Genomic DNA, 12,539 nt, shown 5'->3' on the forward strand with positions numbered 1-12,539 from the left:
GAATAAATGTTTTTAAGCATCCAAAACAGCACCATTGACAACGAGGGGGGTCAAAGTACAGGAGGGGGTCACATAATCATGTGAAGAGAGGGATAAATACAAGAGAAGTATGGGGAGAGATTGGGACGCGGGTGGCACTGTGGGTTAAACCACAGAACCTAGGACTTGCCGATCAGAAGGTTGGTGGTTTGAATCCCCGTGACAGGGTGAGCTCCTGTTGCTCAGTCCCTGCTCCTGCCAACCTAGCAGTTCGAAAGCACATCAAAGTGCAAGTAGATAAATAGGTACCGCTCCGGTTGGAAGGTAAACAGCATTTCTGTGCACTGCTCTGGTTCGCCAGAAGCGGCTTAGTCATGCTGGCCACATGACCCGGAAGCTGTACATTGGCTCCCTCGGCCAGTAAACCGAGATGAGCGCTGCAACCCCAGATTCGGTCATGACTGGACCTAATGGTCAGGGGTCCCTTTACCTTTTATAGGGAGAGATTCATTGTGGTGGGGTTCCATCCCCATGAGGAACACACATGTCCAGTGGTTGCAGAATACTAACTAGGCGGGGAGTGGAGGCAGAGGGGCAAGGGAAGTATTTTGGAGGAGCATGTGGCTGGCTGTCAGAAGCATTGAGCAGGAGTGCTCTACACTGCAGCATTTCCTTAAAGACCCCACATGTTTATTCTGATTGATAATGTGCCCTAAGATCACCTTCGCTCTTCCTTATGTAGCCTGGTGTCTCCTTGTCTGATCTCCTGAAATCCACCACTGCAATATGAAATCCAGGCATCCAGAACCCTGAGCTGTGGAGGTTGGGGAGGCAGCCTGGCTTTTTTTAAAACCCTCATATAGTAAGAAGATATTTGGATTTTCTTTTTATGTTCCAACATATCAAAATTGCCCCTTCCTTTAAAAAGAAAGAAAGAAAGAAAAAGAACTGCTCTTATCTATTTTTTGACATGTAGATCCATTGCCAGCCAAATCCAGCTGCCACTAAAGGTTGCTTTCTGCATGTTACACTCGAGTGAAAACCCTTCTCCGATCCCTTGTCAATGGACCTTACCTCCAGATGTGAGGAGGGGAAAGGCAGAGATTGCAAGGAGCAGAATCTGATTCTTTGGGGCCATCTTGGAATTAAGATGGTTCTGTGGTCACAGCACAGCTCAAGTCACACTGGCTTTCAGCAAACTGGAGAAGAGGCTTCCTTTTATCCCCATGAAGAGACATCTCCAAAAGAATCCAAGAGAACATCATGTCCCCTGAAGAGGATCAAAGAGACTGCAGTGTGGTCCTATCTGCCCACTTGTGGACAAAATAAGAAGCTGTAATAGATACACCCCACAATTATAAGTGCATTTACGTGTATATAATTAACTATGAATCCTATTTTTAAATTAATTTCAATTAGTTATAGCAGGGGTGAGCAAACTTTTTCAGCAGGGGGCCAGCTCACTGTCCCTCAGACCTTGTGGGGGCCGGACTGTATTTTGGAAAAAAATATGAACAAATTCCTATGCCCCGCAAATAACCCAGAGATGCATTTTAAATAAAAATGCACATTCTACTTACGTAAAAACACGCTGATTCCTGGACCATCCACGGGCCAGATTTAGAAAGCAATTGGGCCACTCTCATCTATTTTTTTGACATGCCGATCCATTGCCAGCCAAGCCAAGCCAAGGAATTGCACAAGGTTTGCTTTCTGCAGGTTACACTCGAGTGAAAATTCTTCCCTCTTCCCTTGTCAGTCAATCTGGCCTCCAGGTTTGAGGAGGAGCAGGACACAGATTGTAAGGAGCAGGATCTGATTCTTTGGAGTCATATTGGAATCAAGAGGGTTCAGCGTCAAAGGAAATCCCGAATCAGCAAACTGGACCAAGTGCCTTCTTTAATCCCACTGATGGCACATCTCAACAAGAACCCAAGACGACATCATGTCCACTTAGGATGATCAAAGGAAAAGGGGGAGTGGTGTGACAAGCAATCATTATCAGCCCACTTACGGAAAGAAGAATATATAATTGTGGGGATACAACACCACCATTATAATCATTAACCATATACAGTAGTACCTCGGGTTAAGAACTTCATTTGTTCTGGAGGTCCATTCTTAACCTGAAACTGTTCTTAACCTGAGGTACCACTTGAGCTAACAGAGCCTCCCGCTGCTGCCGCTGCGCGATTTCTGTTCTCATCCTGAAGCAAAGTTCTTAACCCGAGGTACTATTTCTGGGTTAGTGGAGTCTGTAACCTGAAGCGTCTGTAACCTGAAGTGTCTGTAACCTAAAGTGTCTTTAACCAGAGGTATCACTGTATAATAATTAATTCACGAATGCTCATTTTAAATGAACTTGAATCAAATATATCAGTTGATATCTAATCCAGAACTGATTCTAATAGAGTTTACATATAATACCCCCATTTCATTAAAACACACACACACATTGTGACACATCTGAATGGGATTGGCTCACGTGGACAAAAGAAGCCGCAGCATGGGCCTTCACCAAAATGGAGTAGGTGCTTCCTCCCCGCCCCCATATGATGGCATACCTCAACCAAAATCCAAGAGAACATCAAGTCCATTTAGGAGGAGAGAAGATAAATGAGGGAGGGCCAATAAATCAGGTCTTTCATGGTTTTTTAAATTAATGAATTAGAGTCATTAATATCTAATCCAGAGTTGATAAATAACATGGTGCCCTTTGAATTCTCATAATGGGAGAAGCTAATCAGGTTCTTAGCCAGAGGCATGTCGCCCACCCCACTTGCTCACTGATCCTTTTATATTCGGGGATGCCAGGGATTGAACATGTGATGTTCTGTATGCAACACACATAGTGGGGCGATCAGTCATAAACATTATGCCAGTGTGTTGTGCACCCTTGAGACAATGGAAATAAATTCATTTTCAGTCATAGAATCCTAAACTCAAATCAGGCATGGATTTTGCTTCCCTTATCTTTTCCGTACAATGTTGAACCGAAGATAAAACAGATTGGGTGGAAAGAGGTTTTGACATTTAATCTGAAGTGTATGTAACTATTGCTCCCCCCCTCTCTCTTCACTCATTTGCACTGACCATCCCAGATGGGAAGCAAATTAGGAAAACTGCAGGCAAAAGGAATCTGCCAAATGTGACACTACAGGGAAGTCTTAATGCAATTGTACATTGCCTTTTGAGCAGTGCTTTATCAGTGCGCTGTGTGCATGCCTGATCCAGAATTAATTTTATAAGCACTCTTAAATGTTTTTTAAGTACTCTGACTTCTTCCCTTATATTCCTTTATATTCCCTGCATCGATTCCCAAGTCCACATCCCCTCCAGATTGCACAACTCTCTGGCTCTGCTGCTCACTGCCAAGGACATGTTTATGAACTGTGCCCTTGAACTATATTAATGCCTCTTGCTCACCTCGAAGGACAAGGAAAAGTTTGTGTGTGTGTGTAAATCTCTCTCCTTTGCATAGCTATAAAGCAGACTATAGTACAAAGATACATCTGTTACCTAGCTGTCACCGGAACATGCCAGTCAGTAATCACACAATTCAAAGTTGGAGTTAACTTCTTATTAGCAAAAATATCATTTCCCCACCTGAGACATTTGGGGCTGGGTGGCAAAATTCTGTCCCACCCAAGGTCAATTTTGCTAGCGGCCACCCAACATTTTCGGGATTTAAATGCCAGTCCTTTCTCCATTACCACACATCCACAGCCAGGGGGGCATTTTAACCAATGCATTTTGACACCTGAAGTTAACCACAAAATAGCACCCCCTCCCAACCAGATAAGAAGGTCTGAGTGAAGATCTGCATCAGAAAACTGCAGCAGTAATATCAGTTCCTCCTGTGCTGGATCCCCTACTCTGCTGGTTTCCATCCCAGTGGTGTTGCAATCTCCCAGTCCACTCTTGATCATTGTCCAGCCACTTTGTGAGTCCATGGCACCTAAGAGTTCCTATCCACGCCAAGAAAACCACAAGACTCTCTGTGCTTGCCAAAAATAGGTACAGAATGAGGTGGGTTGAGGGGCCTATGCAGTCATGCCATCAATGCAATAAAAGCAAAAAGTTTGTCCACCTAGCTGGAAGTGAGTGGAGATCAAGGCATCTCCTTCTGTATCCCAGAATTGCTACGTAGCAGACAGAATCCTCTTGATTCCAAGCTGTTCCCCATGGCTCAAATCCTGCTCCTTGCCTTCTGTGCTTTCCTCTATCTTCCTCCTGAAGGTAAGTTCCTTATTCCAGGGCTGAGAGAAGGAGTTTTGATCAAAGATGAGTTGTAGATGTCAACTTCCAAGCAGCTTTAATCTTTCGAGCTAGAGAGCCCTCTCAAGTCTGCAAACAATGATAGAAATACAAAATTATATAAAAGCATTATATTCTCTCTCTCTGCACCTGAGGTTTTCTGTTCACCTTCAGAGGTAGCCCTGCGTAGAGTGTGCAAATGCACACAATCCTTCTGCAAACAGGAAAAAACAACAAGATTGTGAACACTTAACTTAGACAGATTCCTAGGCAGATCTACTTTCTGTGCTAGTGAAATTGGGTGCAGATCACTCTGGTGAAAAATCCTACTGTGGCAATGCATGCTTTTTTCCAGGTAGGACTTTTTGGAACTCAGTTCCGCCACCTCTCAGGTGGGCACCATTGCCATTATAAGAGAACAAAGGAGGCGTTTTGTGAGTTTAGGTACCTGGAAAAATAGCATGGGATATGATCATGCACTAAAGATCCATGAGGTCAATGTAAGATACACAATTTTCGTGAATGTGGCTGTGTTTCAGGCCAGATGGTTGTTGAAAGGTATGCTGGTGCTAAATTTGTTAGAAAGGAAAGAGTGGTGTTTCTCCACATAACTGAGAAGCTGCTCAAGAGAAGCCTCTGCAATACATTCTGAGATGTGAACTGTGTAAGTCTGATACACCATTATGCTGCAGAATGGAGTCCTCTGCTGTTTTAACTGTGATAATTCCATTATGGGATCAGATAATCAAAGGTATTAAAGGATAGTTTTGCTTCAGTTCATTTATTGGTCCAGGATGTGTGGAATAGGTACGTTCACCTTTAAGTTTGAATCTAAAGATGTTCTCCACCATCCCCCTTGCCTGGGGCCGGTTTTTGTCTTCTGAAATCTGCTCTCTCTCTCTCTCTCTGTGTATGTGTGATGAGGCATAAAACTGGCACCATGCACAGAGCAGCGTGCTTGATTTGGACATTGCATGCAAACATCACATAGGCAATGCTCCTTATTCCTCCATTCATATTTAGAAGAGGTGCAGTTGCAGGAATTAGGAGTGTCAAATATAAAATTATCATGCAAAATTCTCCTCCTTCTCACTGGCGCATGTTCCTACTACATCTGAACTTGCATAAAACCCCAAATTCACCCTTCACCCCTCACTCCTGAGTACAGCAGCTTAAATAATGGCGGACACCTTAGCTTCATGAGCTGATTTCAACCAACTTTTCCACAGTCACCAGCTTTTACACAGATGCCTAAGCAGGGATACAATTTCCTTGGAAGCAACAATGATGGCTCTAGTGGCACCCACAAACTGTGTACCAGCTCCTTCACTGAAAGGACATCACCGTCCAGGGCAAACTCAATGGGTGTACCTCCCAGAAATAACAAGGCTGTATTTTTTCTAGCTGATGCCTTGGAATGTGCATTCTACAATCTGATGCAAGATGTGAAACCGCTACCCTGCAAAGGCACAAAATGTGCTGCCTCAAAAGAGTATGCAATGAGTGAGTTCTCCCAGTTTAAATTTCTTTGGGTTTGATTGGTAAATGGTGGGGAAATATACTACAGATGCAGTGGCGTAGCGTGGGGGGTGCAGGGGGGGCCGGCGGCACCGGGTGCAACATCTGTGGTTAGGGCAAATCCATGGGTTAGGGGGCGCAAATCCACGGGTTAGGGGGCGCAAATTACTTGCCTTGCCCTGGGTGCTGACAACCCACGCTACGCCACTGTACAGATGCATCCTCCTACTGCCACTGGAGATTGGGTTAGCCTCCTCACTGCTTGCATGGTAATGATGGAAGTGCCATTGACCATGCACATTTCAAGGATGTGGCATGCTGGAGGAATTCTCTGTTTGTTTGGTGTTTTTTTATATAAATATTTTATTAAGTTTTAGAAAAGACAACAAACATAAGAAAAAACAAGAAAAAATACACAAAAATACAAAGTTATAAAGTACATAAAAATAAAGAAAAAATAGTTTCAAAAGAGAAAAGAAAAAACACATTTCAAAAAAAGGAAAAAAAACCACAAAATCCCTCTTTTTGCTTCTCATCTTTGATTCACTTATTTTCTTGACTTCCTCATATCCCCCTCTTTTGTATCCCTGTTACAAATTAATTCAGCAAATTCATGTCCAATTTATTTGTCTAATTATCCATCCAATCTTATTTTTAACCTCGTTGCTAGAACCCCTTCAGTTCATTTCAATGCCTTTAACTTTCAAAAATGTTACAATATTTCTGTAAGTAAATTTTAAATTTCTTCCACTCTTCTTCCACCAACTCTTCTCCCTGGTCTCGGATTCTGCCAGTCATTTCCGCCATCTCCATATATTCTATTACTTGCATCTGCCATTCTTCCAGAGTGGGTAGGTCTTGTGTCTTCCAATGCTTTGCGATGAGTATTCTTGCTGCTGCTGTTGCATACATAAAAAAATTCCTATCCTTCTTTTACACCAATTGGCCGACTATGCCCAGGAGAAAGGCCTCTGGTTTCTTGGGGAAAGTGTACTTAAGTACCTTTTTTAGTTCATTACATATCGTCTCCCAGAAAGCCTTAATCCTTGGGCACATCCACCAAAGGTGAAAGAATGTACCTTCTGTTTCTTTACATTTCCAACATTTATTATCGGGCAAGTGATATATTTTTGCAAGCTTGACTGGGGTCATGTACCACCTGTACATCATTTTCATAATGTTCTCTCTTAGGGCATTACATGCCGTAAATTTAATCCCGGTGGTCCACAACTTCTCCCAGTCAGCAAACATAATATTATGTCCTATATCTTGTGCCCATTTTATCATAGCTGATTTTACCGTTTCTTCCTCAGTGTTCCATTTCAACAGCAAATTATACATTCTTGATAATATCTTAGCATTGGGTTCTAACAATTCTGTCTCTAGCTTTGATTTTTCCACCTGGAAACCCACTTTTTTATCCTGGTCATGGGCCTCTCTTATTTGAAAATAATGAAACAGTCTCGCACCTTATCTTTAAGCTTCTCATAACTCTGCAAACGGAATTCTCTGTTTGTTGTTGTTTAGTCGTTTAGTTGTGTCTGACTCTTCGTGACCCCATGGACCAGAGCATGCCAGGCACTCCTGTCTCCCACTTCCTCCCACAGTTTGGTCAAACTCATGCTGGTAGCTTCGAGAACACTGTCCAACCATCTCATCCTCTGACGTCCCCTTCTCCTTGTGCCCTCAATCTTTCCCAACATCAGGGTCTTTTCCAAGGAGTCTTCTCTTCTCATGTGGTGGCCAAAGTATTGGAGCCTCAGCTTCAGGATCTGTCCTTCCAGTGAGCACTCAGGGCTGATTTCCTTAAGAATGGATAGGTTTGATCTTCTTGCAGTCCATGGGACTCTCAAGAGTCTCCTCCAGCACCATAATTCATAATTCTCTGTTTACAACCCCCCTTTCCTTACCAGAATTTTGTTTCTTGTTTCTCTGTAGCAGGATGGGAAGTCATGTATCCTGGAGGGACATCCATTTCCTAACACATTAGCTCACTCCTGACCTGTAATAGTCTTAGACTTCTCCTCCTGGGAGAAACTGCTCAGGATCTCAGACAGAGGACTTTCACCTCACCTGCTACCTGATCCCCTGTGAATTCCTTTGAATCCCCTTTGATTCCTGCATTGCAGGTGGTTGGACTAGATGATTCCTTCCAACTCTACAATTCTATGATTTTATGAATTGCAGGTGCCAGGAACTGAACCTCAAACTTCTGTAGATAATGTGCTATCCACATGCTGTACAAGAGAGCTATCAATCATTAGTGTCACCACATTGCATACCCTGGATCAAATGCAAATACGTTTGTTTTCCACCACAAAGAATCCTTAACAAAAATCATTCTTCAGACATCCCTTACAGATTCTCCAAGTGTCCCTATTTTCTAGGGATGTCCCTGATTTAGAGAAGCCAGCCAGTTTCTGATTTGATCCTGGAATATCCTGCTTTTCCTTCGGATGTCCCTATTTTCACTGGAGAAATGTTGGAGGGCATGGAGTTATCTGAACCATGAGCCATCTGAAGGCAATCCTGTATATGGAAGGGTTTCTTTTAATGTTCAATGCTTTATTATGTTTTTATATATGTTGGAAGCTGCCCAGAGTGTTGGGCAACCGACTAAGATGTGTGGGGTATAAATAGTAAAAATATCATTATGGAATGGGATGTCCCAGTTTTCACCAGAGAAATGTTTTGGGGTCATGCCCTTATCCTTTTTGCACAATGGGCAGAAGAATAGCTTAATGTGCATCAACCTTTAAAATGGTGGGGGCGGGGAAGTGTTTTGACATCTAATGCAAAGTATATGTCACTATTAGTGGAAATAAAATGCTAATGCTTCTTCCTATCCTCTCTCTCAATTTATTGTTCCCACTACCATCATAGATGGAGAACTGAGAGAAGTGGTTTTGTTTTGTGCGAAAGCTCTATCGGAGTGTGGCACTAGAAAGAACATCAGCCAAGGTGGTAAAGTTACTGGTTACATGGAAATCCTCTGTTGTGAAGACAGAGACTTCTGCAACGCTGGCTTATAGACAGGTCCTAAAGCTGACTGAACATCCTCCACACACCAACACATGCCTTTGGACTTTTCATTTATTTTTTTTTTACAATAATATTTATTAATTTTCAATAGATATAACAAAAAAGAAAATATACAACAACACAATAAAGAAGTTAAAAAGAAGAAAAAAGAATAACAAACTTAACATACCTAAACAGGGGGGGGGGGGGACTCAATTAATTAATTAAAATCCATTTTCATAAACATTTTAGTTGACTTCCTCTAATCTCCTCCATCTGAATTTCCTCTTAATTTGAATGTAGCAGTTTCCAATATCATTATTTCATAAAACAATATTACAGTCGTATTTCAATTTTCTTATTTATATATATAAGTCTAATTTAGTCGTAGGCCTGATTGGTTCTTTCAAGTGGTTACATATCTTTAATATTAGAATATTTATTCAAATAGTCTTTAAATTTCTTCCAATCTTCTTGGTAGTCCTCTTCTTTCTGGTCACGGATTCTCCCGGTGAGATCAGCCAGCTCCATAAATTTCATCATCTTCACCTGCCATTCTTCTACCGCTGGTAATTGTGTTTTCCATGCCTTTGGACTTTTCAGCTCCCTTTCCTCATGTGTATTTTTGGAAATCTGTGTGCCTCTGTGTGATTTGGCAATCAAGGTGTCTGAATTAAGAGTTTCCATTAAATGAAGCAAGCACTAAATGCCATGGCTACAAAGTTAGCAAATGGAAAATGCCTACACTGCAATGGAGCAAGGTGTGGTGAATGAGAGGCCTGCTGCATTTGTTTTCCTAGATGGGCAAGAAACAGTTGGCACAAAACTAGTCCACCGAATGTTCTTCTTCTGCCTAACATGACCGCCAGGGCTGTGCATGGGATGCTATTTTAAAAGAAAACTGGAATATTCGTCACTGAAGAATTTTTTCAGAGGAGGGGTGTGTGTGTGTGTGGTAAATTCACACACACTACCACCTTTCTGGCAAAAAGTTGATTAGAGAAACACAGCATAGATAGTATATTTATGCAAATATATGTATTGCTTTTTCATAGCCTCCCAGATCCACTCCATGGCCACAACCTGGGGGCACCCTACAACAGGACTATCCGCCTGCCTCAGATGCAGTCCTGAATTAGTTCTAGGTCTTGGGTTAAAGTTTATTTGGGGGTGGGGAGGGTTATACTGTTGGGGGTGGATTATGGGAAGGAGAATTTGCAGGAGGTTCGATTCTATTGGGTGCTCATTTCTAAGCAGCTTCTCTGCAGGAAGTCAACTGAAAAGCAGCAGCCTGCTTTTCAGGATCACTGCCTCTGCTCAACAGCTGTTGAGAGGAAGCATGAATTGGGCAGGGTTCACCTCAAGGGGTGGGGGTTTGAGGGAAAACTTGGGCAGGCATGGCTAGTGCAAAGGGACAACTGAGGAGGTGTTTATGTCTGCTTCATTCCAACTCTCCCTTCGTCTCCTTGCAGTGCTGAACCTCCCTCCCTCTACACTATGTCCCCTTTGAAAGTAGTCACCTTTTCCAAAATTTGAGTAGGACAGGGGCTGGGGCAGTTCACAATCCTAGGAGCCATCAATAGCCTTGCCTCCAAAAATTTAGCTCCTCCTCCCCTAAAAAGGTAAAGGACCCTTGACAGTTAAGTCTGGTTTCTAACGATTCTGGGGTTGCGGCGCTCATCTCGCTTTACTGGCCAAGGGAGCCGATGTTTGTCCGCAGACATTTTTTCTGGGTCATATGGCCAGCATGACTAAACTGCTTCTGGTGAAACCAGAGCAGCGCACGGAAATGCCATTTACCTTCCCACCGGATAAGTACCGATTTATCTACTTACATTGGCATGCTTTCGAACTGCAAGGTTGACAGGAGCTGGGACCGAGCAACGGGAGCTCACCCCCGTCATGGGGATTTGAACCGCCAACCTTCCAATTGGCAAGCCCTAGGCTCAGAGGTTTAGACCACAGCAGCACCTGCATCCCTATCCTCTTCTTTTAAAGCTACCCAAAAATAACATGAAGCAATAGCCACTAACACTGTGCAAGACCCCACCCAATGCATTTGGTTTGGAGTCTGATTCAGTTTCCATTTAAGAGAAAAGGACTGAAAAACAGTTATATGAAGAAGGCTGGGTTCTAAATAAGCAGACCAAATACCACCAAACTCTAGCATCCAAAGAACTTACAAAAGAGTGAGTTAGTGAGACCGAGCTGCTAGTTTTCACTTCCCCTCCTCACCAAGTGAGTTTGGATCACAAAACTAGTGCTGTCATTCTGCAAAGTGCAGTTCCACTCCCACCCCACCCACTCTGGCATTCTCCTTATGTGGTGGTGCTGTTTTGCAATACTTTGGAGATACACTGTCTGGAGTGTTTTGCGTTCCAGATTGATCCACATTGCTACAAATGGTCCAAATTGCTACAAATCTCCCTCTCTGTCCAGGGACATTGATCAGGGTGATCCTGGCTGATTCTGTGCAAAAAGTGGACCCCCCAAAAATCCAGGAATGGAATAGATCAGGGCTGGGAAACATTATCAAGATCTCCCTTAGGGCCAAATTTGACAGGTTAGCGTGGCCTGTCAATTATGTGATGACATTATGCAGTTGACGGACAGGTGTCCCCACACACCTGTCAAAATCCCTTGCAGGGTTCCCAAACACTTCCTGATGCTGTGGGAGGAGAGAAAAACAAGTTCTTCCTGGTGATTTGCCCAGCAGCAGTAGGAGCCTGGGAACCCTGCTGGCTTTCCTTCTCTCCCTTTCAGTGGTGGTGGCAGCAGCAGCAGAAAGGGTGGGACGAAGCTTATTTTTCTCCTTTGGGGTGAAAGCTTTGTCCCCCACCTCAACCAACCAACAGCAATGGAAGGAAGGCAGTGGCTGCTGCTGTTGTGTGAAGCCATTGGTGGCCAGTGGGCTTAAATTTCCTCCTGTCGCTTTTTAGTCAGATCTTGCTACAATCTCAAAGAAGGAAGAAGAGCCTCCCAAAGGCTTTCCCCAGTCTTTGCATGTCCCCCACCCCGCTTTGAGACCACAGTGAGATTGGCTTTAAAAGGGAAGGGGGAGAGAAGTGTTCTCCCTTCCCTTCTAAGACTGATCACACTGCAGTTGGCAGGATGGAGTGGAAAACTCCCAAATGCTCCCAAACTCTTTTAAGACCCTGATCTGCTGTTTTAATTTCCACTCTTATTAAATCCTTCTGCCTAGGCTGTGTGATCCTGTTCCCTCCTGGGAACAGTGCTGAACAGGAAACACAGGATTTAACCCTGTCCTCCTGCTCGGCAGCTGGCATCGGCCGTGACATCAGCTGATAGACAGTGGAACTCACCATGAATGCCTTCCTCGTTCTCTTATAATGGCAATGGTAACTACCTGAGAGGGGTCCAGCTGAAAAAAAAGTTCTGGACCAAAGCATAGAGAACACAATTCATTGTATCCATTTCAATCATAGATGGGAACCTGTTTGCTAAAGAAAAAAGATGCATGTTGACTCCTGAGATGGGGTGTGATAAACACGAGACAATAGGAAATAAATTTCTTGTACATACTTACATGGACTCAAAAAGGTTTAAAACCTCTGCTTGAATGAAATAAAAAGCACTTCATTTGCCAATCATTCAGTTTTATTCTGTTTATTTAATCTTTATTTAATCTTCCTATCACAAATTATTGCTACTTTGTTTTTTTAGGCACATTGAACCATTCAGATTTTCAGTTGATTGATTGGCTTCTGAAGGATCTGTCTTTATACTTCTCTTCCTACTCTTAT

General features: G+C 43.1%; 2 long non-coding RNA genes across 2 annotated transcripts in view; both read left to right on the plus strand.

Annotated features, from left to right (window-relative positions):
* LOC309338031 overlaps positions 1-12,539 on the plus strand; it is a 201,728-nt gene that overhangs the window by 65,277 nt on the left and 123,912 nt on the right. The window lies entirely within an intron of this gene.
* On the plus strand, positions 4,039-8,984 carry LOC309339538. The gene is made up of 3 exons (XR_014155444.1): positions 4,039-4,218; positions 5,641-5,739; positions 8,638-8,984. It is a non-coding gene; the product is annotated as an uncharacterized lncRNA (long non-coding RNA).

Source organism: Podarcis erhardii (genome assembly GCF_964252035.2).
Source record: "Podarcis erhardii genome assembly, chromosome: 3".
Lineage (NCBI taxonomy): Eukaryota > Metazoa > Chordata > Lepidosauria > Squamata > Lacertidae > Podarcis > Podarcis erhardii.